This window comes from Dipodomys ordii, unplaced genomic scaffold (assembly GCF_000151885.1).
Source record: "Dipodomys ordii isolate 6190 unplaced genomic scaffold, Dord_2.0 Scaffold23, whole genome shotgun sequence".
Classification (NCBI taxonomy): Eukaryota; Metazoa; Chordata; class Mammalia; order Rodentia; family Heteromyidae; genus Dipodomys; species Dipodomys ordii.
The window spans coordinates 10,270,060-10,296,319 of NW_012267239.1; the positions used below are offsets into that span (position 1 = coordinate 10,270,060).

At 37.7% G+C, this 26,260-nt stretch overlaps 1 protein-coding gene across 2 annotated transcripts in view; it reads left to right on the forward strand.

The window, feature by feature from the left end:
- The window catches only part of Med13l (mediator complex subunit 13-like), a 165,521-nt gene that overhangs the window by 44,907 nt on the left and 94,354 nt on the right, over positions 1 to 26,260 (forward strand). The window contains exon 2 of one of the 2 annotated variants that reach the window (XM_013014393.1): positions 21,920 to 22,004. The gene's annotated coding sequence lies outside the window, so the exon portion shown is untranslated. Of the gene's footprint in view, positions 1 to 21,919; positions 22,005 to 26,260 lie in introns of those variants that run through there. The other variant, XM_013014392.1, reaches the window with a different exon arrangement.

A 26,260-nucleotide genomic window follows, 5' to 3' on the forward strand; every position in this document is an offset into this window, starting at 1 on the left:
TTGTAGCTTTTTTTGTAGTTTATTGAAGAGTCTTACAGACTTTCCTGCTTGGGCTGGCTTTGAACCATAATCCTCATATCTCAGTCTTGTGAGTAGCTAGGATTACAGGTGTGAGCCCCCAGTACCTGGCTCCAACCTACCTTTTAAAAGCTGATACTTTTTTTTTTTTTCTGGGTGGAATTAAATGCCCATCTTCAAAGAGATGTAGACTAGCAAGTCTTTCTGCTATGTAGGAACTTGATATTTTCATTGAGTTGGTTTCCTCTCCAGAGAGGGAAGCTAGATGTGGTGGTTCATACCTGTGAGCCCATCAATGATGGGATGGCACATAGTAGGTAAGAAGTTCAGGTGCACACCCAGGTGGAGACCCTATTCTAGAAATAACCAAGGAAAAATAGGCAATATAGTACCAGTTTAGCATGATCAAGGCCTTGAGTTCAAACTCCTTAGTACCTTCTACCTACCTCGAGAACCCCCCACTTCCCCCCAGAGAAAAGACTTTCTTCAAAAACAAACAAAACAAAACAAAACAAAAAACTGTGGCTAGGTTTGGGTGCTTACACCTGTTATCTTAGCCTCTCTGGAGGCTGAAATCTGAGGATTGTGATTTGAAGCTGGCCCAGTGAAACTTCATATCTCCAATAAATTGCTCAGAAAAAGCTGGAAGTGACACTGAGGCTCAAGTGGTAGAGGGCTAGCCTTGAGCAAAAGAAGCTCGAGGACAGTGCCCAGCCCCTGAGTTCCAGACCAGGACTGGCAAAAAAAAAAAGAGTTGGTACTGGGAATTTAGGGCTTTTGCTCGTAGTTGGTGCTCTACCATTTTACCATCTGAGTCCTCCACTTTTCTACTTTTCTTTTTTCTTTCTGGTTAATGGGAGAGAAGTTGTCTGCCCAGACTGGCTTCAAACATTGATCCTCAAATTTTAATCTCTTGAGTAGGTAGGATTACAGATGTGAGCTGCTCACATCCAGCCTTCGTTTCCTTTCTTCAAAATATGGCAAATAGCAATAATTTTTTTAAAAAGCCAACAAACTTTTATTTAAGGTGTTTTGCATGTTGTGATTTTTTTCACTTTAAACTTTTATAACTGTTCATAGAGTGATGAGAAATAGAATCTGGTTTATCCTTATTAGGATCACTAGTTGACCTTGATAATAACAGGTGCATGGCCCCAGGCTTGTTGCTGGTGTGAGGAATCTATTGGAGCCCATACTGCACAGCGAGGGATCTGGAGGTCATAGTCCTCTCTCTCCCACGTACCAGTTGCATGACTTCTGTTTTGGCAGACCACTACATTTCGTTTTCTTCATTTGCAAAGTGGGGAGTTAGAGTCACAGCACTGCATAGAATGTGAGGATTACCTGAGTTAACATGTGGAAATCACCTAACACAGCATTTAGCTCATAGAAGATTCAGTAAGTTTACTGTTAGTGTTAACATTATTTCTGCTTGGCTACAAGAACAATACCCTAGGCAGCAGTGGTTGTTGTTAATCTACTATTTAGTAGTTTTTCTCACTGACATGGAGTATCAGCATACATGTATTGGATCCCTTTCTACCTTCTATATTCACTGAAAGATTTGTTACTTCCTTTTGTCTACATGTTGTTCTACTTGGGGAGAGGAAGAACCTGTGAGACCGGTATGAGTAAGCCCTCACTGTGCTTACCAGCAAAAATATCCTAAAGACAAAAGGAAGAACTAGGTCTTATGTAATGTTTGTATATTAAAGTTTGAAAGACTTTGTTTGCTTACAAAATTTCCAGCAGTAAGGGAATAGGTTAAAGTAGAAGCAGATTTGTATATGTGTATATCTTGTGTGGAGGTACACAGGAATATTGACTTCATTTCTTCTGGAAGAATGAATCTAACTTGCTTTTGACTTTTAAGGGTTATACAACCCTGTAACTAGTATGTGTTGTTAATGACATTGTTATTACAGATACTGATTGTTCTGGTTCACTTCTTTGTATTTATTTATGATGGTGGTAGTAGAGGTGTTGGTAGTGAAGATATTGGTGGGTTTTTGTGTAGATGTCAATCGATGTGTGCTTGGTTGGTTCTTGCTGACAGAGGTCACACTCTGCTTCCTTTTTGTGCCATGTTGTGGCTACATATTACTGCTACCATCTCTGGGTAAATGCTGTATTGTAGAAAGATGAGTGTTCTGTTTCTTTCGGTGAAACACCACCTAGCTCCCTTTAAGTGTTTATGGGAGAAAGGAAGACTTTTTAATCAGGTTATTCTACCTTCCAGCAACAGGATTAATAATAATAGCTAACCTGGTGTAATTACTATGTGATGTCATGATCCTAATATATGCTCCAGACTGATTTAATCCTTATAAACTTGTTGAACCTTGTATTGTTAGTATTTAACAAATGAAGGCTCAGAGAGGTTTAGAAATTTACCTATGTCCATACAGTACGGATCACATAGATAAAACCTTTTTCTCCCAGTTTGTGATGTCTTATAGAAAAAGGTCAAGTAAAGCCTGGGGCCTGTGGCTAATGTCTGTAACCTTAGCTACTCAGGAAGCTGAGATCTGAGGATTAGGAAATGAAGATCTGAGTTATCCTGAGGCAGGAAAATCCATGAGACTCAAAGTGCTAGAGCACTAATGATGAGCACAAAAGCTCAGGGACCGTGCCTAGGCCCTGAGTTGAAGTCCTAGGACGGCACCAGAACAAAACAAAACAAGGTCATATATAGGAATCTACATACATTTTACTTGCATGTTTTCTTTGTCTTTTTTCTAGAAAGTTTAAAAATAAGTCCTGTAAGTTGGCATTTTATATTTCATACTCGTGTGTACCCTTAAAACACAAGAACGTTTTTTTATTGACCTCCAGTGCAGTTCAGTTTACTTTTCAGATATTAAATAGCCTTTTCTCCCTCCTCTTTTTCCATTTTATTGGGTTTTTGGAATTACGGATCGTGGCACCAAATTTTTACACAGGGTGCCTCTTTATCTTGAGGGATCAATGTAGGGAAAGTTGGCAAGCAGAAGGTAAGTAAAGAGAAAACCCCAGGAATGTCTCATCAGATGTACTTGATTATAGCTCTGTCCTTGGGAGGGGTAAGCATGTGCTTGAAGCTGAAGAAACCTTACCTGCAAAGTTTGACACTTTAATTACCTATCTCCAGGCAAAGTAAAAAGCCTGAAATAATATCTTTTTATTATCTCTTATTAGGATATGAAACATTGCCACTGTTAAAGTTTGGTTATAGATGGAAACAATAGCATAATTAATTACGCTGTGCCATAATTGTGTTAAAATAATTTCAGACTTTGCCAAAATTACTCCATTCACTAGGCATTTACTGAATATTTACTCTTCTAAAAACTGATTTGGAGCTTTATATAGATGCTCTTTTAGAAGTAAAGTTTCAACTTCAGTAGCAGAAAATCTTGTACAAAACAAATCTGCATTTGAGTGAGTGGACCCTGCAAGTACTACAAGATAGCACCCAGAGGTCCAGAGTTGAGGAGGACAGTGCCTGGCTGGATTTGTGCAGTGGTTTCAAGAGATGGCATTTGAGTGGTCCAAATAAGTAGGATTTGACATTCAGAAATAGACAGTCAGGCATCTTGGGTAAATTGAGGAAGAGAGAACTGGAAAGGAAAGAAAGGACGGAACACAGAAGTTGAGAATGTATTTGAATACCTTTACATTGAAGAAATGTACTTCTAAAAGACCAGCTTTACTCTTCACTTTCCCATCTCCTTTTAAATACTCACTTTGACACTGGAAATATCAACATAACGTAGAAACTGTGGCTTCTGTAGGGAGGCAGCCTCATTTACTCTCTGAAAATGCTGGTTTTCTAAAAAACAGCATTAGATTTACTCCTACAATTAGGTTGGTTGTAATGTGGCTTCTTGGTGCTCAGTTTCAGCCATTCCATCCAATTCATTTTACCCACATTCTTCTAAAGGCTATACATAATATAGTTGGCACCATTTTATTCCAAAATCAATGTTACAAAGGAGTTCCATTATATCTGTTTATTGTTAAATCTCTTTCCTAGCTCCTTGCTAATGGGATTTCTTCATGATACCTTTTAAAATTCTTTTTCATCAAGGAAGCAATTTAAAGATAGAATATGAATGTTTTTACTTAAAACATTGAATGGTTCTGACATTTCTATAATAACTTTAGACATACTTGATCAGAGGCAATAATATATGAAGATTGGCTTCTTAAGACCTCTTAGCTATATTTCTTTTAGTAACAACATTATACCTAGATATATTTTCTTGATGTGATTTTGGTAGTTGCAAACCTGGCTAAGAGGAAATTTAAATAAATGTGTGCTTTGTTTATTCTCTGTTTTTTTTCTTGAATAACTGATGGTGTGGTAGACGTGAGGTACAGGATGGAAGGGAGAGAAGTTGAATGATAACAGCAGCAGCTATGTGTTGGGTCCCTGTGATAGTTCGTAGTATAGGAGATGCTTTACTTGTATTAGCTTTAACTTTTACATTTATAAAAGAAGAAACTTAGATATGAGAATAGCCAGCTTCAAATCACCTAACAGGAAGCAACAGGTCGAGGTTTTAAATCGAGTTGTATCTTTGTAGAATTCTAGAGTACACAATAAACAAATTTACCGTCCTCTGACATAGAGTGCTGCAAGCAGAAGACTGAATTAGGAAGGTGAGACCAAGTGTAAGAGTGTGTCTGAGTTCTGTAGAAGTGTACAGGAGCAATGGGTGGCTGACCAGGTAGGTGTTAGAGCAGCAGGTGAACCCCACTGGGAGCATAGAGGTGTAATGGGAAGGACCAGAATGGAAGCTCAGATCTGGTTATGGGGAATTTTGAATGCCAGTCTAAAAGAGCCTTTCCAGCTCTCACTCCTTATAGACATTTGGCTTATTAAAATTACAAGATCTAAACGTTGACTGGAAGGAACGGTAGAAATGACTTTTCTTTTTCCTTCTTAGACTTGCTTTCCAGGACTTTGTTGTAATAAAAATTGAGTGTGTTGATATGCTGGTTGTACTTAAGGGAAGCTAAGATCTGGCCCGAGGCAGACAGAAGAGGACTAGTTACTTTGTGGCTTGTTGTGTGAAGTTAATGTCCAGTGACACAGCCTGCATGGTCAGCCGGAAAAGAGATTTGGCTTAGGGCCATATTGATATCACAGCAATCTCCATGTCAGCTCTGATTCCAATTAGGTCTTTGCAGAGATTCTTGCAGTTAGAGCCATTCTTTTGACAGCTTTATCTGTTATGTGTGTCTTTCTTAAATGTGTATACTTGGATTTTGTGTGTAATCTAATTCAGGGAAAATGAGTGCTGCATCCATTTATATCAGCCCTATAGTCAATAAATTAAAACTTGTATCGATGAGATGCTAAATGGAAGAACATTATTTCCTTCTTTCCCCTTCTCCTTTTGTCTGTTGCTTTTCCCTTGTCTTCCTCCTGCTTCTGTTTTCTTTGGATGTGGTTGTATAATTCACTTATGAAATACATTTAATTGTGTATAGCCCAGGCATTAGGGGACGTGGAAAGAACCTAACCCTCCCCACTGGCTCACCCTTAGCCAAACCATTCTCAGTCTTAACATTATTAACATTATTTTGTCTCAGTGCCTTCATTCTTGTTGTTAACTCTACTGGAGTTATCTGTATTCTTCATCCCTCCATAATTTCTCTAATGCTGTATTCTAAACACTAGCCACCCTTGTAGGTATGATTTAATGTTGTTGGGGTTTTGCCATTTAAATGAAGTATAATAAACTGCTAAACCGCTGGACATGTGCTAAGTAATAGAGCGCCTGCCTAGCCAGTCTGTGGCCCTGATTCAAACTTTAGTACTGTTACTCCCGCCTTTACTCCAAAAATCCCAAATCTTTGAACACAAATAGCAGATGCCATGTTTTAAGTTGATTGCTATTAAATCACAAACTTGACTTTTTGGATATAGCCTAAGGCTCTTCTTTCTGAAGCCAGCCTTCTTTGTCAAATGAAAGTTGAAATCAAAAGTTGTGCTGTATGCCTCATAGATGGGAGATAAAGTTAGTGAAATGTATTTTCTGAGTAGGTAACACACTGAATTCTAGAGTTGTTGGGTATAGTTAAAAACAAGGTATGGTTGTGACACAGATCTGTAGGGATTAATACTTATTCTTCATATAGGCAATTAAATGACAATATAATAAAATATAATGCAATAGTAATAGAAAATATCTTGAGTCAGAAAAGAGGGGAAGTTAATCCACATGGAGGGGAAGGATATAAGGAGAGTTTTATAGACTGGAGCAGGACAGTCTGTTCAGGGTTCACTGGTTACACGTATGAGCAAAGCTCTGAGTGTAGGCTGCTCAGGGTCCTAAATGTTGAGTTGTTGATGGCAGGAACAAACAGCATTGGGCCTTCCCCTCCCCTCCTCACAGTCCTGGGCTTGAACTCAGGGCCTGAGCGCTGTCCCTGAGCTTCTTGTGCTCAGGGCTAGTGCTCTACCACCTGAGCCACAAGCACCACTTCTGGCCTTTTCTGAGTATGCAGTGCTGAGGGATGGAACCCAAGGGGCTTCATTCGTAGTAGGTGAGTACTCTACCACTGAGCCACCTTCCCAGCCCTGGACTATTTCAAGGAGTGAAAAAACATTTAAAACATGAGCAGAACTGTTTTCAGGGAGTTCCTGGGGAGTGGTCAGAAGAATGAGTCAAAAGGTAGGGGTGAGGGTCAAAGCTATTTGAAGATAGAGGTTCTCAAGGGTGGATAATTGCTTAGCTGCACAGTACATCTGCTCCCTCCCTTCTCAAAGTAAGGACTGCTTTCTCTAGAAAGTGACTACAGTTCTAATATTTCTCCTTTTAGCTTGCCTTTTTTTCCAGAATCACAAAATCAAAATAAATTTTTATTCCTCATGGACATAAGAAGACACATTTTTTCATTATGGGTTGTCAGCTTTCATCATATCAATTCTTCAGTGTTTTTACATTAGATGGTTATTATATAAACCATGCCTTTGTCATAAATATTTTTAAAGCTTTTTCTCTTTGTTTTTTCTTTTTGAGACATTTATGTTAGTTCCTCTTATTTTGCAGTAGAAAAATAGAACTCACATTTTTGAAGTTCATCAGTGTCAGTTATGTAATAAACTAATTATAATTGTAGCAGAGGAGATTTGCGTTGTACAATGAGAAATGTAAGAATTGGATTTTCCTTCTGAACTTTCAGAGTGTATGTATGGAAGCAAAGCTACAAGAGTGTTTTTCTCTTATACATTCAAGTCATTTTTTAGTAGATAAACTATAATACCAATAATCCTATTAAAGAATAAGTCAGACTGGGCGCTGATGGCTCATGCCTGTGATCTTTGCTACTCAGGATGCTGAGATCCATGGATTGTGGTTCAAAGCCAGCCTGAGCAGCAAAATCTGTGAGACTCTTATCTCCAGTTAACCACCAGAAAACCAGAAGTGGCTCACACTGGTAGAGTGCTAGCCTTGAGCGAAAAAGCTCTGGAATAAAACACAGGCCCTGAGTTCAAGCAAAGAATAAGTCAGACTTTAAAAGGTGTACTTTGTTTTGAAAATTGTTTAAATGAAAATAGACTAAAGTTGGTCATGTCATAATCAGTGGTTAGCTACTGATGGAGTTCAGAATTAAGCAAGCATCATTTGGTTTATACAGTCATTTGGTTGAGAACAAATCTATAATTCTGTGTGTGTGTGTGTGTGTGAGAGAGAGAGAGAGAGAGAGAGAGAGAGAGAGAGAGAGCGCAACAAGCCCAAACTTAGAAGGCTTGCCAGCAGATAGAATAGAATACAATTTTGGGGCTGGGAAGGTGGCTCAGTGGTAGAGCGCTTGCCTTGCATGCATGAGGCCCTGGGTTCAATGCCTCAGCCCCACAGAAGCAAAATAAAAAAGCTGGAAGTGGCGCTGTGGCTCAAGTGGTAGAGCGCTAGCCTTGAGTGGAAGAGCTGAGAGACAGCGCCCAGGCCCAGAGTTCAGGCCCTACAACCAGACCAAAAAAAAAAATAGAATACAATTTTGCATAATTTTAGTTAATGAACATAGTGGCTTGCAGTTCTACTAGACACTGAAATGTTTTTTGTAAAATAAATTATTCCAATATAGTATGATGATCAAAGTAATTGGAATAAGCTGGGTGCTGGTGGCTCACGCCTATAATTCTAGTTACACAGGAGGCTGAGATCTGAGGATCATGATTGGAAGCCACCTTGGGCATGAAAGGCTAGGAAATTCTTACCTCCAATTAACCACCGAAAAGCCAAAGTAGAGCTGTGGCTGAAGTGGTAGGACACTAGTCTTGAGCAAAAAAGCTCAGGGATAGATAGTGTCCAGGCTTTGAGTTCAAGCCTCAGGACCAGCTCCCTCCCCTCCACCCAAAAATAAGAAAAAGAAAAGTAGTAATTAGCCTTACCTTTTTGAGGGGGGAGGGGATGTGTGCTTGATTTCAGTGCCTCCGTATCATGCTTTCACAGAGTAAAGAGGAAGGAGCAATTTGGGTAAATTTATAGGAAATTGTTAACATTTGTTTATTGGTATTGTTAAAAAAACACATTTGTTTTGGTGGAAATGGCTTTGAAGTCAAGGCTTCATTCTTGCCAGGCAGGCACCCTTACATTGAGCCACACCCCTGGTTTTATGCTGGTTATTTTTTGCTTCTTGCCTGGACATGAACCTGGGGGCTCCACCTTTCTGTCATAACTAGGATAACAGGTGCCACCATATCCAGCTTTTGGTTGAGAAGGGGGTGTCCTCATAAACTTTGCTGCCCGGCTTGACCTTGAGCACCATCCTATCTGTTTCAGTCCTCCAAGTAGCTAGCATAACAGATGAGAGTTACCAGTGACTGATCTGTTTTATTTTTTTTTTTAAAGTAGAAATAGCCATTTGAAAATCTGGGTACAAAGGGATAATTTTGTGCATGTGTTTTTGCTGCCATACATATGTTATATATGTTTTCTATGTTATCTGTACAACTATTTGTGTAATTCTATATGGGTCAGAATTCTTTATATTAAAAAAAATTCAGTTTCAGGATTATAATACAGTGTACTGCTGCCACCTAATGTCTATAGCCCTTCACCTTCATAATTATAGCAACTGATTATACAGAGCTCTATTTTTGGTTTGGGTACCAAATGTTAACAGATTAATTGAGGCTTATTTAATTGCCTTCATATTAAGTTCCTGGTATAGATACTTAATATGCTAATTGATTGTCTGGAAATTAGGTTGTAGATTAAAAATTAATTTTATTGGTGTGTTGATCTCTGCATTAAATTCAGTTCAACAGATATTTATTTGTTGCTCTCAGTCTTGTCATCTCTCTGTTCTCGTGATTATTATGTTCTGATGGGCAGATGACAGACTTTAAAAACAACCTACATAGTAAACAAATAATGAAGTAATCAGCAGATGAGAGAAACAAACTGGACAACATATGTGTTGTTCCTGTAGACAAGGAATTTATAGGCTAAAAAAGCAGATAAACATTTAAAAGATAATTAGATTAAAATGTGATGACAGTATCAGTTCAACCTCTTTCCTGCTGAATAGGAAGATCTCTAGTTAGAAATGGCCTGAAATAACCTCAGTTGTTGCAGGACATTGTGTTAGTAATATGATAGTTTCTAAGTCTGTCAGTGGGGAATGTGGTTCACTGGTGTTGCATGTGAGATGTTGTCTTAGAGGCAGTAGCCAATTGTTCTTTCTTGAAAGTTATGGTTTTAGACTAGTTTTAGTAATTATGTGTTTTTCAGGGTCCTTTTATGATTAGACTTTGAGGTGGTGATTTGCTGTCTCAAACATGGCTTCCCAGGTGTCTGTTGTTTACAGTAGATTAAAGCTGTATTATAATTTTACTTCCATTTGCCTACTGGTTAGACTTTTTCATTCATCATATTTCAATAAGAGTTCTCAAGACAATGAATGCTGAATATGGATTAAGCAGTGACTGGGCAATGTCCGTGAGCTTTGGTGCTCAAGGCTAGCATACTACCACTGAGTCACAGTGCTACTTCTGGCCTTTTCTGAGTAGTTTATTGGAAATAAGAGTCTCATGGATTTTCTTGCCTGGGCTTGCTTCAGACCATGATCCTCAGATCTCAGTCTATGGAACCTGCTACAAGTTGAATATGGTGATCTCTCTTAGTTGTACACTTTAACTAATGTCCCTTGTATCAAATTTCCAGGGATTCTTTTCTTTATGTCTGCCATATCAGTGTAATTTAGACTTAGTGTTTTTAAGCATTCCTACTTTTTAATTTTTCACACAATAAAAATTGCAACTGTATATAGCAAGTGATACTATGTTCATTTCTTCCCATTTGCCTGAATTCCCTTTTCCACCTGGTAGCTACTGCAGAGTGACATTTCTATATTCAAATAGCACATTTACATTGACTGCAAGACATTTATTCCAAGTACTACAACGATATTTTAAAGAGATTTTGTGCTTTAGACAAAATTCCAGAAAAGCATTCCATTAAAGGTACAGCAAGAATGATAAACGAATCACTCCCCAGTATGTAAGAAAATTTGTCAAGTTTTAGTTGTACTAGGAAAATAAGCTGACAGTACAACACTCACTGTATGTGCATAAAATGCGAGTCCATTGTTGTAGTCCAGTCTTCAACCTGTAGCTTCTTCAGGCTCTGCTTAAGTTGAAAACCTCTAGCATCCAGCAGGACGTCCAGATTTTGAGTGTTTATAATGAAAGATCATGAGAATCAGTTGTATACTGTGTTGTGGCAATGGTATGATTTTTTTTTTCTGTTTCACAAGTAAAAGTAAACTTATTTCTCGTGCTGGTTAGTGGAAGTTGCCTTTCTAATTCGCTGTGCAACCTGGAATATTTTGTCCCCTGACTCTTTCATATCCCTATCCTTTGGTGTGCCCTTTCTTCCTTTTCCCTCTTCTCTCTACCGGGTGGGGTTTGAACTGGAGTTTGAACTTTGTGCTAAAATCTTGCTATGCAGGTGCTCTATCACTTGAGCCACATTCCTAGTCCTTTTTTTGCTTTTATTTTTTGAATAAAGTCTCTTCTTTACGTCCTGTATATTCTGGAATTCAGTTTTATTTATGCTTCTCATGTAGCTGGGTTGAGAGGGAGGTGTATGCCACCACACTTAGCTTTTTAGTTGTTGAGGTGACATCTCATGAAATTTTTCTTCTCCAAGCTGTCTTTGAACTTAGACTCTCCTTCCTGATTGCCATCTCCCAAGTAGCTCAGATCACAGGACTTAGCTACCACGTGGCTTACTGGCTGTTTTGTTTGTTGCAACATGTTCATTGTATTTTGCTGGTATATGCTATATACATTATTTTTATGTATAATTTCCATAAATAAATACTTCCCTTTCCTAGTAATGGCCTTGTCTTGTCTCCAAAATAAACAATAAGATTGAAAGGGTGGAAGTTGTAGCTGTTTACTCCAGTGTTTCTCAAGCAGAGAGATATCATCTTTCAGGGATATTTGACTATATCTGGAGTCAGTTTCTGAAGGTTGTTATGGTTGGGGATAAGGTATAATTGATGTTTAATGAGTTGAGTCCAAGGATACTGCTAAATATTGCAGTGTACAACATAGCACCTTACAGCAAAGTATATTTGACCTGAAATGTCAATCTTGCCTGGTTTTTAAGACCTGAAAACTAAGCCCACAGTGAATAATTAAAAAAAAAAAAGTTTACAAGTGCTAATTTACTAAGCCTAGTAACAAACATGCTCTTTCTCTATGTGTATTTAAGTGAAATATGTCACTTAGAGTATAAGATGTATTTATTCTTCCTTATTTTTCTGGCTAGTTCTAAGCTTGCCTAGCTTTTAAAGTTTTAAAGATACTTGCCGAATTTATAGTATATGAGAATCCACACATAGTCTACACCTTCCAACTTGCACGAATTGCATTCAGCCACCTACTGCTGACTGCCAGTATTGCTGCATTGTCTGTTGAAGGACTTCTGCAGCCACTAAATTACCAGTCCCCATACAGTACATCACAGGAAGCTGGCAGATCCAATGATCCATCTGTTATCACACCCATCCAGTGCGTTGGCTCCAGAGGGAAAAGGCTGCAGATTGGAGCTCAGTGTGTGAGAGGAGCAATGAGATTCCAAGATACGAATCATTCTTTCTGTTCACAGAGTCTTTTCTGGCCTGTTGACAAGTTTGACTTGCTCATTTCTAAAATAGTCTTTCAGTTTCTGATATCATTACCTTTTCATTAATATTTTCAGGTAATTGTGTTTCTGAGAATGCAGTTTCTCAGAATTCACCCTCTCTACTCCCTGGGGAATTTTTGGTCAGATTGTGGTAGAAAATGAGCAGTGGAAAATTGAAGCTGCACAATCTGTCTAGTTTTATTTTTAAAATAGTTGTTCTTAACCTGAGCTTAAGTGAGTAGTGTAAAAGAGTTTTATGTTACTCCATTGTGACAATTTTTTTCTTAAATCCATATAGGTATGAATCACTTTCAAAGAAAGTAATTATAATTAGTTTCTGGTGATTTTAAGGGAACCTCTTTGTTTCATGGGAAGTCATAGCTGTTTATAATACCAAGGTCTTTAATAGAGTCTCTAAGGTCTTTTAGACAAATGCATTCATGCTATACTTAATGGGGCTTTGACTCCCCTGGAGGTAAGTAGGTGTGTGCGGGTCCTTGCTGTCCTGTGCATAGTCTTATTTATCCAGAGTTTATCCTTTGGCACAGCATAATGTCTGGTTGGGCAGGCAAAAATCCATCTCCAAATTACTAACTGTATTATATGTCATTTTGCCTTCAAAAGGGCAAAATAGTTAGAGAAGAAATCCAACAGGACAGTGTATGAGTAATTGAAACTTAGGGAAGGGTATTGCTTTTCCAACACTACAATATATAAAATGAATATAAATAGTGAATATTTCAGTTTCTTTTCTTCATCTTCTGTTTTAAGTAATTCTGAAAAAAAAAGGGATTTTAAAAATTAATCTTTCCTGAACTATAGTATCTGTCTTATCCTCAATAGGTAAATAAAAATTTCAAATATTATCTGCCAGATGAGAATGTTTGCTTGACAAATAAACATGAGGACTGTGTGTTGCATTGTGGCACACACTTGTAATTCTAGGTCACAATTTGAAGTCAGTTCTGGCAAAAGCCTGAGAGCCTATCTGAAAAACTAAAGCATCAAGGAGTGGGATCATGGCTCAAGGGACAGAGCATTCTCTCTCTCTTTTCTTTGATCCTTATCACCTCAAGGCCTCCCCTTTGTATTTTATTTCCTTGAATTGTTTTTCTCAAGAGTGCTTTTCATTGATCATACTAATTATCAAGGGTTCAAATAAAATCTTATTTCTATCACATTTTTCATATACTTGTTTATACAGAAATATTTTTTGTGGTTTATGACCCTATTTGATTTTCACATATATGAAATAAATTACAACTGAGAATGTCTACAATTTTTCCTTGGTTATTTGGTAAAAGCTAAGCCTTTAAGAGAAACCTCTTTTGCATAAAGATCCTTGAATCATTCCTCTTCTGCCATGACATACATGCTTTCTTTCAGAGGTTGAGTAGTATGGTTTGGAGATGAGCCTTAGTAGGTGAGCAGGTGCTCAGTGTGTGTGAAGACCTGAGAGCAATCTCCAGTGTTCATATGCACACACCTTGAGAAATATTAAATTGTATTTTGTTAGGTTGTATTTTGCTCCACTCTGAATGTTTTTCTCAAGGTCATAGTGCTTTTCTTTGTGTAAGATTCTCTTCACACAAAGATTGACCTTGCCCTTGTACACACTATTCCAAAAAAATTCCTGGGTAGCTGAAAAGACAGGAAATGAATAAATTTCCTACATTTGCATGCTACAAAGGAATTGGTGAGAGGGAGAACCTGTTGGAAGAGGCTGAGCTGAGGATGAGCCAGCCAGCCACAGGTAAAGAAGGGCAGATGCCCGGAGCTCACTTTGCTTCAGAAATAGAAAGCTGGTGCTTTTGAGTCTGGTAAGGAATGGGAGCTGGAAGAAAGAGATGGAGGGGAGCTTAGGTGGGACCTTGTGAGCTACGATTAGGACCATTGGAAGGATGCATGATATGACTTGATGTGAAAAGATGACACTGACTCTTACAAAAAGAGGAGTTAAGGTGCTGTTAGTGAAATGTTAATAACGCTGGATTTAAAGAAACTGAATACTATCTGTTCTTTTGTTCAAGTAGTGCATTTCTTGTTTCTACATTACTTTTGTAGGATATCCTCTCTCAAGATTGTGAGTTATTACAAATAGAAAGAGGCATACAAAATGAATTATGAACACACATGTAATGTAGCCCTTAAGAAATATTACAGCCACCTCCAAAGCTTCCTGCATGCACCATCACCATGAACACTCTTCTGTCCCCCTTAGTGATAAATGCTAAGAAATTATCTTTTAGAGCTAGACTTTATAGCTTATGAAAAGAAGAATTAATATGGTCAAACATCTATTGATAAAGGATTTATATGTTTCAGAAGGTAACTTGAGTTAATTATTTGGAAAATACATTTTTTCCTCTATGAAAACCCTATTTTAAATGTTGGAAAGATTCTAAGGCTAGCCTATCAAAATTTAAATTAGCCTACAATGTTTAACTTTAGTACTGGTTTGATTTTTGGGCTATATGATGAGGGGTGTAGACTGGAAATCCTCAGAATCTATCTTAGAAGACTTGACTGCATTCTTGTGCACCTCATTAGAATTGTGCATTTTGAGAGCTGGAAAGAATTTCAAGTAAAATATAAAAGAAACAGCAGAGCCAGTAAAGTATTAGCAATTGTTGATGGGCCAGGTTTTCTGGCTTCTGGGCCCATTTGCTGCTTTATTTTTTTTTTTCCAGTGCTTTGCAAATTATGTCCTCTTTATAAACTTATGGTATTTATTTTGCCAAGTGAGTTCTGTAGAACATCATCATTTATACTAGATAAAACTCTAACTGGAGCCAGGCTAGTGGTGTACTTCTGTAATCCTGGTAATCAGGGTATTAAGGCTAGAAAATTGTGAGTTCCAGGCCATAATGAGACCCTATCTCAATCAAGAGGTTAAAAAAGGGGCTGGGAATGTGACTTAGTAGTAGAATGCTTGCCTAACATGCATGAAGCTCTGGGTTCGATTCCTCCGTACCACATAAACCGAAAAAGCTGGAAGTAGCACTGAGGCTCAAGTGGTAAAACACTAGCCTTGAGAAAAAGAAGTCCAGGGACAGTGCCCAGGCCCTGAGTTCAAGCCCCAGGACTGGCAAAACAAAACAAAACAGAACCCCCCCCCCAAAAAAAAATGTAGAAAAGTCTCCCAAGTTCTCCAGGGAGTAAACTGCAGCTATCTTCTTGATGCTGTGGAGATAAGAAGGGCTGGAAAAGTTTACAGGGCTCTTTTTATGGTGCAGGTCCTCAGAGGACTACTGGGAAAAAACCCACTGCTGCCCTATCTGTTACTGCAATTACTCAGGCCTGCCCCACTCCGTGTGCCCTATCCAAAATGATTGAGTCACGTAGCTCTCCAATCAAAACAATGTCTTAGCCAGTTTTAGAAAGAATATAGAACTGCACTCATTCACCACTGCAGAAAAAACGGAACTTCATTTCCTAAAGAACTTGTTACTGCAGAGGCATTTTGTAGTGTTGCTACACCCACACAGAGTAAAGCAGTGTTAGTAGTGTTGCAGTATTTAGGTCAGTTCTAAATTTCTTGCACGTGAGTTGGAAATCTTAGCTGTTAAGTTTCAGATAAGAATTTTTTTTTTTTTTAAATTTCTCCCCTAGGTGAGTTTCAGGTCAAAGTTTTGAGAAGCATTCTGATTTTTCATGTTCTTTTTCCTTTTCCTTTTTTCCCCCTCTCCACTTTGGCCTTTTCTACTTATGACCAGTGCCTCAACCACTTGAGTCACCTGTGTCATAGGTGACTGGCATTTTTGTGGTTGATTGGACTTATCTGCCTGGATTTTGAACCTCAGCCTTCAGAGCTCAGCCTCTTAAGTAATTAGGATTCTAGGCCTGGGTCACCACGGTAGCAGCTGGCAAGTAATAGGTGTTTTTGTATTAAGAAACCATAAATTAATTTTGATGACTTGGTTGCTGTGGTTGGGATATGGTTGAATGTGACACTAAGGACTTAGGTGTTGGAATTTTATTCTCTGCATGGTGATGTTAAGATGGGATGTTAGGTCATTTGAGGCATTGCCCCTCGATTGGAAACCTCAATGTCCCTTGGGCTCTTACCCGATATTTTCCTTCAATTATAAAAATGAGGATTGTAACCAGGTCCTGGTGGCTCACACCTGTAATCCTAATACTCAGGAGGCTGAGATCTGAGGATCCCAGTTCAGAGCCACACCTGGTAGTCAAATCTGTATGACTCTTATCTCCAATTAACCAGCAAAAAGCCAGAAGTGGAGGTGTCTATCATGTGGTAATTGTGAGCCTGGTGGGAAAAAGCCAAGCAAGGCCCTGTGGCCCTGAGTTCAAGCCCTAGTATGAACACATACATACACATATGCATAAACAGATAAATGAAAATAAAGAAGAATAGCTTGGTTCTATTTAGAGTCAGATAAGGATATAATAGAAATTCATCCGGGAACAAAATAATCCTTTATTAAAATATACTGGTTGCTAGAACATATTTAAGCTGAATTTTTAAGTAAACAGTTTTTGGTGTGGTGACACATTGGATTATTGACAGTTTTATGATTTTCAATAGAAGACAGGGAAAAATCTGTGAAAGTAACTTGATTTGTTGATAGGAAGGCATGATTGTATTTAGTACCAAGGACCAAACTATGAAAGAGAAGAAGTTGGTACTTACAGAGTAAAACTCATGAGGATGGTGTCATCTGTGGTAGTCTGCATTGTTTGGTTCTAGATGGTAAGAACTTTTCACATATGTGGTTCTCATGTTGTGTGCTATACATCCACTTCAGCATATAATGTTTTCATGCATGTCCATCTGTAGACATGTTAGAGATAAGTTGCAGATGTTTGAACTTCTTACCTGGTATGATATCATGGATCAAAAAAACAAAAAACTTTCTTAAACTCAAGTGTAAAATTGTTCATTTTTCCGTGTTACAAATTTGTTTTTTCTTGCAGCCCTCCCTCCCCACTTTTTGCAGAGTCAGTAACTCTGGATTGAACCCCTCATGCTTGGCAGACAAGTGCTGTGCCACGGAGTTGTACCCCAACTGTAATTATCTGGTTTAAAAGTATTTTATGTTTTCTGACTCAGTTTTTTTCTTAGTTTTGCTTATTTTTATTCCTTTACTGTTTTAATTCTTTTAACATGTAATTTTTGTTAATGTACTTAACACAGTTTTAACTATGATCTTTTAGTTGCTGTCCAATACTTTTTTTCCCCCTTTTTAACCACCAAACTGTCCGCTAATAACCCAGCAGCATACTTGTATGAACCTTACTTAAAAAAGGCTGAAATTGCAAGTGTTTAGACAGAGGTCCACTTTTTCAAATCCCATTAAAAATAGACTTTGCATATTGAAATAGAATGAAGCCGTACCTTAAACTAGGGCTTTTTATATTTATTGCTTTAGCCCGCATCAAGTGCAGTCACTGATGGTTGTGGGGTTGTATGACAAAAGGGATTATTCTATGCTTTTAATTGTTGAATCAATAAAAGCAAGTTTTCTTTAATTAAAAAAAATGAATTATTTTAATAGTAAAACTGGAAAGCAAAAGCAAAAGAACAAATTATTTGTAGTGAAAAGTAAGTTAATGGTAAAAGAAGCAGAGAGAAGGTAGGTCACTAATAGTTAAAATGACAAAACAATTTTGACATTTGCCTCCAAGATGAATATATAGGGAGGAGCTCACTTAATAAGGGGTCTTATCTATTTGCCACAGGCTGTGTGGCAAAGGCAAGCTGGTGTGAGTATCCATTAGAACTGAAGGAGGTGGGTCCAAAGCCAGTTCTAAAGCAACCCTTGCATACCAAGCCTTCATAGTAGCCAGCTCCTCCTCCTCATAAGCATGCATTCACATTTATCCTCTCCCCTCTCCCTCTCCCTTGTTCTCCCTCTTTTTCTTTTTGCTGCATTTGCTATTTTAACCTATCAGTTAAAAAATAATTGCTATGTCGGTATGGCTGGCAGCTCATATAGGAAAAATATTCTGTCTCTTAATTAAAGGTGATTATAGTTTTTTCCCCCATCCATAAATGTGCTTGTGTGTAACGAGAATGCATTAGTCTCGGCCTGATGTACGAAATGAAAAGCAGCAAGAAGCAACACCATTGTTACCACTCCAGGCGTGTCTAATGAATCGTGTTTCCATGTTCTCTCGGTCACGCCATAGAGTGCCCTCAACCAGGGCTAAGCCTTCTGTAAAATGCTCTTTAAGATTGTTGTAGCAAGAACACGCTGGATGAGTGGGGGTGGGGAGAGACGCCAAAGAGACAGCTGCATTTCAAACAGTTACAGCTTCAAGGATCACTCAGTTTAATAACAGTGATAGACAACTGTTTGAGCTTTAGTGTAAAAGACAGTTTGGGTACTTGTTCATGTAGTATGCTGGTGCGTGCGTGTGTGTGGGGGTGTGTGGTTATCACACGACACAAGGAAAACATTTTAAACTTTATATTCAATTGTGGCAATGTTGAAATCAATAATTGAACCATCTTGAATGACATCATTTGTCCTATAAGAAGTTTATAAAAATGTTTACTTGTAGCATTGATTGATTCAAATGTAAGTTAATGCTCTAAGTGAATCACATGTATGGTTTTCTTTTTGAAAGTTTGCTTTTATCTTGTGATCATTCTTGTTCTGATGTTGGGCTTCTTGATAATTTCTGATTGTGTAGTTTTTTTAAAATTAAAAAGTGCTTAATAAATAACAGTAGCCCTACTTTAAAATATTTCAAATATGTATGCTTATAAAAATAATAATGCTTGCTGAAGAAAGTCTGGAAAGTACGCAAAGAGGTAAAGGACAAGATAATTCCAGCAACCTAGAATAACCATCAATTTTGGTAATTGCCCTTTCTGGACCCTTCTTTGTTCATATATTTTTGAGCATGGTAATTAAGAGCATACAGTAGTTTTAAAAGACAAACAGTAATAGTAATATCTTTGAAAGGAATAAGTAATGAATAGGGACAAATTTAGTTGTTAAGAGTCAATAGCAGTCATTGTGTAGGATTTCTTTTTCAATATGTAGCTATTAAAGGAACATTGAAGCTTGCTTTCTGTATCACTTGTCTTTTGAAGGTCTTATGCAATTTACTTAGAAATTGAGTTTTATTTCCTTCAGTTGAAATTTCATGGCCTTTACGTGGAGTCCTGTGATCCATTGAAATGCTAACTTGGGTCATGTCTCTACTGTTAAAATGCACTGTAGTTGCCACCATTAAAATTCTGTTTATTCTGCAACTGGCAGAGGACCCGTGCTATTAGAGATCCCTTAGGAAGACAGTATACTGACAGTTTTGAATCTCAACTGTGTTTTTGTCTACTGGATGGTGTCAACAATTACAATCATCTTAAGTTTCAAATAGGTCAGAACAAGTGAACTATTTGATATATGTCTTCTATTCCTAATTATTTTCTCCATTCTGTGTGTGTGTGTGTGTGTGTGAACACGCGTGCGAACACGCGTGCGCATACTCACACGCGCTTCTAGGTTTGAATTTAGGGTCTGAGTGCTGTCCTTAGACAAGTGCTCTACCACTGGAGCCACAGCCCCATTTTCAACTCTTTTTGCTGGTTAATTGGAGATAAGAGGCTTATGGCTTTTGTTGTCCAAGCTGGCTTTGAACTGTGATCCTCAGATCTCAGACTCTTGAGTAGCTGCAATTACAGGTGTGAGCCACTGGGCCGATTCCCCATTTTTACTTGACCTTGGGAAAGTTATAATCCATTTCTAACATAGATTTGTTTAGTTGATAACCAAATGTTCTATTACCCATGAGCAATTCAAGAAGTCAGATTGTTACCTAGGTTGAATTTGCTGATAATAAGTCCATTTAGTTAATGACTTTAAATACAGGTTTTTACAAGGTAATCAATGGCAATATAACCAAGATCAATCAATGGTATAATATAATAATTGGATTGTTTTTGAAGGCATAATGCTGTAGTTTGAAGTTGATGTAGCCTTATTTTTCTTGGTTAAATTTTTTGTTGTCAATTTCCCTTTCCCTTTCCCTTTCTTCTTGCTGGTCCTGTGGCTTGAACGCAGGGCTTGGGCTCTGTCTCTGAGCATCTTTGTGCTCAAGGCTAGCACTCTACCACTTGAGCCATAGCACCACTTCTGCTTTCTCTGAGTAGTTTATTGGAGATAAAGAGTCTCATGGGGACTTTTCTACCTGGGCTGGCTTTGAACCTTGGTCCTCAGATCTCAGCCTTCTAAGTAGCTAGGATTACAGGCATGAGCCACTGGCACCTGGCTTTATTGTCCATTTTTAAGAAATCTGATGCATTGAAATTTCTCTTTAAGTATTTTATTTGATAGAGCCCATAGGATTAAGTTGATAATATTTTGTTCTTATAATGTTTGCTTATTGTACTTCTTTGGAAGTAGCTATACAATTTGAAAAGTTTGTCTCTTTAGACTACATTTGTAATATGTTGGAGATAAAGGTTGAAAACAAAGGTAATGGGCAGATTATAAACCTGTCTTAGTGCCAGCCTGTCAGTGGAATCTTGAAAACAGTCTCCTTATTTCATGTGCCTTACTTTAAACCATTTGTATTTCTGAAGTTTGGAGCAAAATTTGATATTGGTAGTTTAAATGCCTGAATAAGAAGTACCATCCCTGAAAAATGCCCCTCCCCCTCCAAAATTTGCAGTCGCCAGTGTCAGAGCTTGGCTCAATGTTCTGGATAATAGGTTTCATTAGTTTTGATGCCTGAGGTAAAAAAGCAGTAGGTGGGAGTAAGAAGTGTTTTTGATGTCTAGACGTTCATTTCAGCTGTTGCTGCAATATGATACATTAAAAGGAAATGTGTATCATAGCTCAGAGGAAATATGTATTCTTTGAAAGTAATTCTCTTTTTAAACTGTTTAAGGCAGGGTGACCTGAATTCTAAAAGCCCAAGCTTGAATTTCTTCAGGGTTTCACAATCTTTATGTTCCCCTCTGCCCTATCCCACTCTTCCTCCTCCAGTTTTTTCTCCTTGAAGTAAAGTATGTCAGTTGTGCTTGAGGAATTCGAGGGGATATCTTTCCATGAATTCTGCTGGGAAATTGCTGCTTTGGTACTTGACATATTGGCCCCCTCTGCCACTTTCCCCCTCCCCCCCACCTCCCACATTTTGTTTTGCTTTTCTCTTGAAGACATGTATTTAATTCTTTAAGGAGTGAATTTCTTTGCAGGTTTGAAAGAAGTTATATTATAAATTTAGAGCATTATGAGAAATTATTTGGACACTGAGCATTATTGCTATTTAAAATTTTGTTATGATACTGTCTCTTGCTAAAAACCATATAGGACATTTTTACAATACATTTGATTGTGAGTATTTAAAAAGGCCAAGTAGCAGCAATTTGAACAAATTCTGATAATAGCTTTTACGGTTTAAGTGAGATTAGTATCAGAAGTTTTTCCTTGTACTTAGGCAGCAGTTGTAATACTTAGCTTGTTTTTCATTCTTCAGTTGGCTGTAATAAGCAAAACTATAAAAGGGGAATGTTGTATTTTAGGATTTTTTTTTTTGTATTTTGCCACTCATTTATTGCAAGAGCTTCATTTTCTTCTGAGACCAACAGTTAGGAATTTAATATGAAATATTTAATAGTAAACTGGGCTGTGGGGAATGTCTCTGTTACTCCTTCTCTGGGTACTGAAACATTTTCTGATTAAATTATTTAACTCATTAGCTTTGCTTTAGAAAAAATGTTAGTTTTTTTTTAATTTGGATGTCCTTTTTACTGGTTCTTTTTTTTTTCTTTTGTCTTTTTCTTGTTTCAGTTGTTGAAGAAGGACTATGGGAAAATGGCCTTTCCTATGAATGTAGGACGCTGCTCTTCAAAGCAATCCACAATCTATTAGAAAGGTAAGAGAGACACACACAGCACAGCAGTAAAGTTGAACACGTGGGGATATGGCAGGGTATTTGGAGGGTGTCTAGATGGAATACTTTTATTATTGGCATCAGTATCAATATGTAAACTAGAAAGCTTCAGTTTCTATTTTGATGTAATTGAAGCTTAGCAAAGTTTTAGTCATAGTTCACAGAACTCTGATATGCTTCCCCTCTCCAATTGTATATGTGTTTCTTACTATTTTTTAATTTTGTTTTCTGAACCATTTATGGACTAAAATGAAAGTGGGCTTTTTTCCCCTTGAGCATTTATGAAAGTGGGCTTTTTTCCCCTTGAGCATTTATGTGTATATTTTTGGGCAAGGCTGTCCTCTCATTTAAATGAGTATCACTTTGAAACTCTAACATTTATTATAGTTAATTAACACGACACACATTTAGTGTAGAACACTGGCATCTCCCTGGTGGAAATCAGGTATTGTCAGTTGTTGCACTTGTGTTTTCCCACCTTTATTTGTCTTTATTGACACTGCCATTTTTGGTGAGTATAGGACACACATCTTCTTCCCATCAATTTGAGATTTATTGATTACTCATAATCAAATTAAGATTATGTTTTTTTTTTTTTTTTTTTTTTGGTCCTGGGGTTTGAACTCAGAGCCCGAGCACTGTCCCTGAGCTGCTTTTGCTCAAGCCTAGCACTCTACCAGTTGAGTCACAGCGCCACTTCTGGTCTTTTCTGTGTATGTGGTACTAAGGAATCGAACCCAGGGCTTTATGCATGCTAGGCAAGCACTCTACCGCTAAGCCACCTTCCCAGCCAGAATTGAAGTTTTGTGTCAGTCACTGATAAGGTGTCAGAGATGTCAGTGGCATCAATAGTGTTAGATTTTATTTTGGTGCTGATGCTGGGGCTTGGCCTCTGGACCTTAGCTGTCACTTTCCACTCATGGTTGGCGCTCTCTCACTCGAGTCACATCTCCAGTCCAGTGTTACATATTTTTGGTGCCAGTCCTGGGGCTTGAACTCTGGGCCTACGTGCTGTCCCTGAGTTATTTTGCTCAAGGCCCACATATTTACATCCATTTTTTTGGCAGTTAATTGGAGATAAGAGTCTCATGGACTTTCCTGTTCAGAGTGGCTTCAAGCTGCCATCCTTAGATCTTAACTTTTTTGTGTAATGTTAGTTTTTACATGCCACCATTCCTTCTGTTTTTATGAGTTCACCTTGTAAAGATAGATTTTCATTCTCTTTTAAGCTCATAAGTTTGTGAATTCCTGTTTTATTCCATTGTCATTGCTCTCATCATTTATTTTGTTACTTAATGTTCTTTTAGGGTGTGGCTTAGGGAGACCCTTTGTTGGTGTCCCTTTGATAAGCCTCATCTTTATTTGAGTACCTCCTTACTTTAGAATACAACAGTTTGTTCCAGGATGTTGGAGTTGTTAAGATAGAAAAGAATGGGTTAGTTAAAAACATTCATGGAAAAGCTTTTTACTCAGAGTCTGTAGATGGTATGTTTAGGTGAAGGACATCCCAGACTATGGATCTGTCACCATAGAATACGGCTTATGGCTGGTAAGTTTTCATCATCTCAAAAGACCCTACCCCTTAAATATTTCTGTTTCTTATTCTGAACTTCAGTTCCATATCCTGAGATTTGGAGTAGATGTACAGCTATTTTAAGAACTGACTACTCTTAATTAGTCAATGTTTGGCAATTCTCTCTCCTACTGGAAAATGAGGCAGAACAGAATCTTTTTATATGAATGAATTTTGAGACAATTGAAATAGTTTTTTTTTTTTTTGCTGAGAAAATAATAATCAAGCTCCCTTTACTATATTTTATGTGGATACCTTGAGGTGATTTTTTCTTTTTTTTTTCTTTTCTAAAGTGCCACTTCTGAGGTTTGAACTTAGGGTCTGGGAGCTGTCCCTGAGCTTCTTTTACTTAAAGATAGCATTCTATTACTTGAGCCACAGCTCCACTTGTGGATTTTTTGGTTGGTTAATTGGAGATAAGAATCTCATGGACTTTCTTTAGATGTCAACCTTCTGAGTAGCTAGATGTGAGCCACTGGCCCTTGGTGAGAGCATGAGATTCTTGTGAAAAACTATGCATTCCTTTGTTCTGTTGAAAAATGTCTGTGTCACACTTTAAGTTTTATGAATTACAATCACCTTTCTTGTGAGGCATAAACACATTTTAAATGGTGGTGGTTGGGGCTCTTTACTTACTGTCAACAGAAATTGGAAAGGCTGGTGCCCACTAGCTGTGATTCACATCACTTGCTTTAACTTTTATTTGTTTACAACACAAACTTCTTGAGATACATTTTGTTATCCTTTTCTTGATAATTTTCTCTTAGAATTTGAAGTAGACTGACAGTGTGAGTTTCTTGGGTGAAAATAGGAATTAAGGTTATTTAAATAGACCACAAGGATTGTATTCCTTAGAGGGTCTGTGCACTTCTTGAACCAATGTTTTCTTTAGTGTGCATATAACAGAAGCTTCTGTAAGGCATATCTATTTTTTAAGCAATAATATGTTTAATTAAAAGGGAATTCACTTACCGCTTTGGGAAGCTCTTATTTATAAATTAATCTTTATAAAAGACTACATTTACTAGGGCATACAGAATGATGTCACTGAAGCAATTTATTACAAATAATTTCATCATAGAAATTAACACGCACTGTAATTTTCACGGTGAAGAAGACCATTTCATTTCATGTTTCTTTATTGGTGTTGAGGTATTACTGTGTGGATGTTGTGTAGAATTGTTTAAATTATCAGGTAACTTAACACTTAGCACATACTTTCATTTTCTCATTTCTCTTGTAACTCTTCAATAGTTGCCCTACACTCTATTTATTATATACATCTAGTCAGAGTCATCCATCCATTAAAACACAAAAAAATTACTGCCATGAATTTTTCCATAAAGGTATTAGGTAGCACATGTTAACATATTGGGCTATGATTTGACATATTTTTCCAGGGGCACACACACCTACTAGTCTATTTCTTCTTTGCCTTCATTGACAGGAAATACTTTAGGTTTTGGCGTTGCCACTTAATTGTGTGACATGGCCCAGTCAGTCACTTGGGCTTGCTGATACCTTTCATTCTACTTAGAAAGGGTTGTTTGACTAGCACAGTACTTTTCTCATTATAAGAACTCAGTGGATGATTAATTGTTTGCTAAAAGAAATTTAGTAAAATGATACTATTTTTAGTGTTGGAAAAAGAACTAAAAGCCACATAGCAAATTCTAGAATCCCATTTTCTAATATCCTTTTTATATAGTTGTAAGTTCTTTGGACATTTTTGGTATGTGAACACAGATTTCCAGAAGAGCTTTTCTGTCTTCAGAGAATAGTTAACATTAGAAAGTCTTTTTTTACACTGAGCAGAAATCAGTTTTCTTCATTGTAATCCTTTCTGGGCAGGGGAGGGATCCTGTATAACTCATCTAACCCTGCTTCCATGTGGTAGCCTGTGCAGTATCAAACCTGAGTGGGTTCCCCCAGTTGGTAGTTATTATCATATAATGTTGAACTTTCTGCCTTTGTGTCAGCCTTCTGTTAAGCCCCATTTCCATTTTGGTTGCCATTGGTCTGCTTTAAGATTGTGTGAATGTGTCTTTGATTATTGCTGTGTGCCTGTGTCATCAGTCAGGATAGCCTAAGTATACTGCATTAACAGAACAGCTGAAAGATCCTCCAGCTCACACCAGTAGAGGTGCATTTCTTGCTCGTGTTACAAATCCACTATGAACCATTGACCACAGTACTGCTTTATGTCCTCCTCTCAGGTCCCCTGCTAAAGGATCCTCTGTTTCACACAGACTTCACTGTTACTTCCATTCAGAAGTATTGCATGCCATTTCTGCCACATTTTTTTTGGTCAAAACATTCACCACAAATTGAAAACCAAGTAGAAATTATCAGTGGAAGAAATCAAAATCAAATGACAGAGCGTGGTATCATGATGGGAAGAGATGGCATATACTTGGGGAAAGAATATATCAATAATACAGAAATTGAGTATTTCCCTTTGCTTATAAACCTGTTCTCCAAACAGCTCCTTATGATGTGACTGAAACCCAAATGTTTCTGAAATACAAGCAAAGATAGGTTTATGCATGTTTTTTTTCATCCATCCATCCACCCAACTAGGCCTTGGACTCGAGGCCTCTCACTCTTGCTTGGCTTTTTTGTTCAAAGCTGAGCCACTAGTTGCTCAGCTATCTGTTTTCTTTTT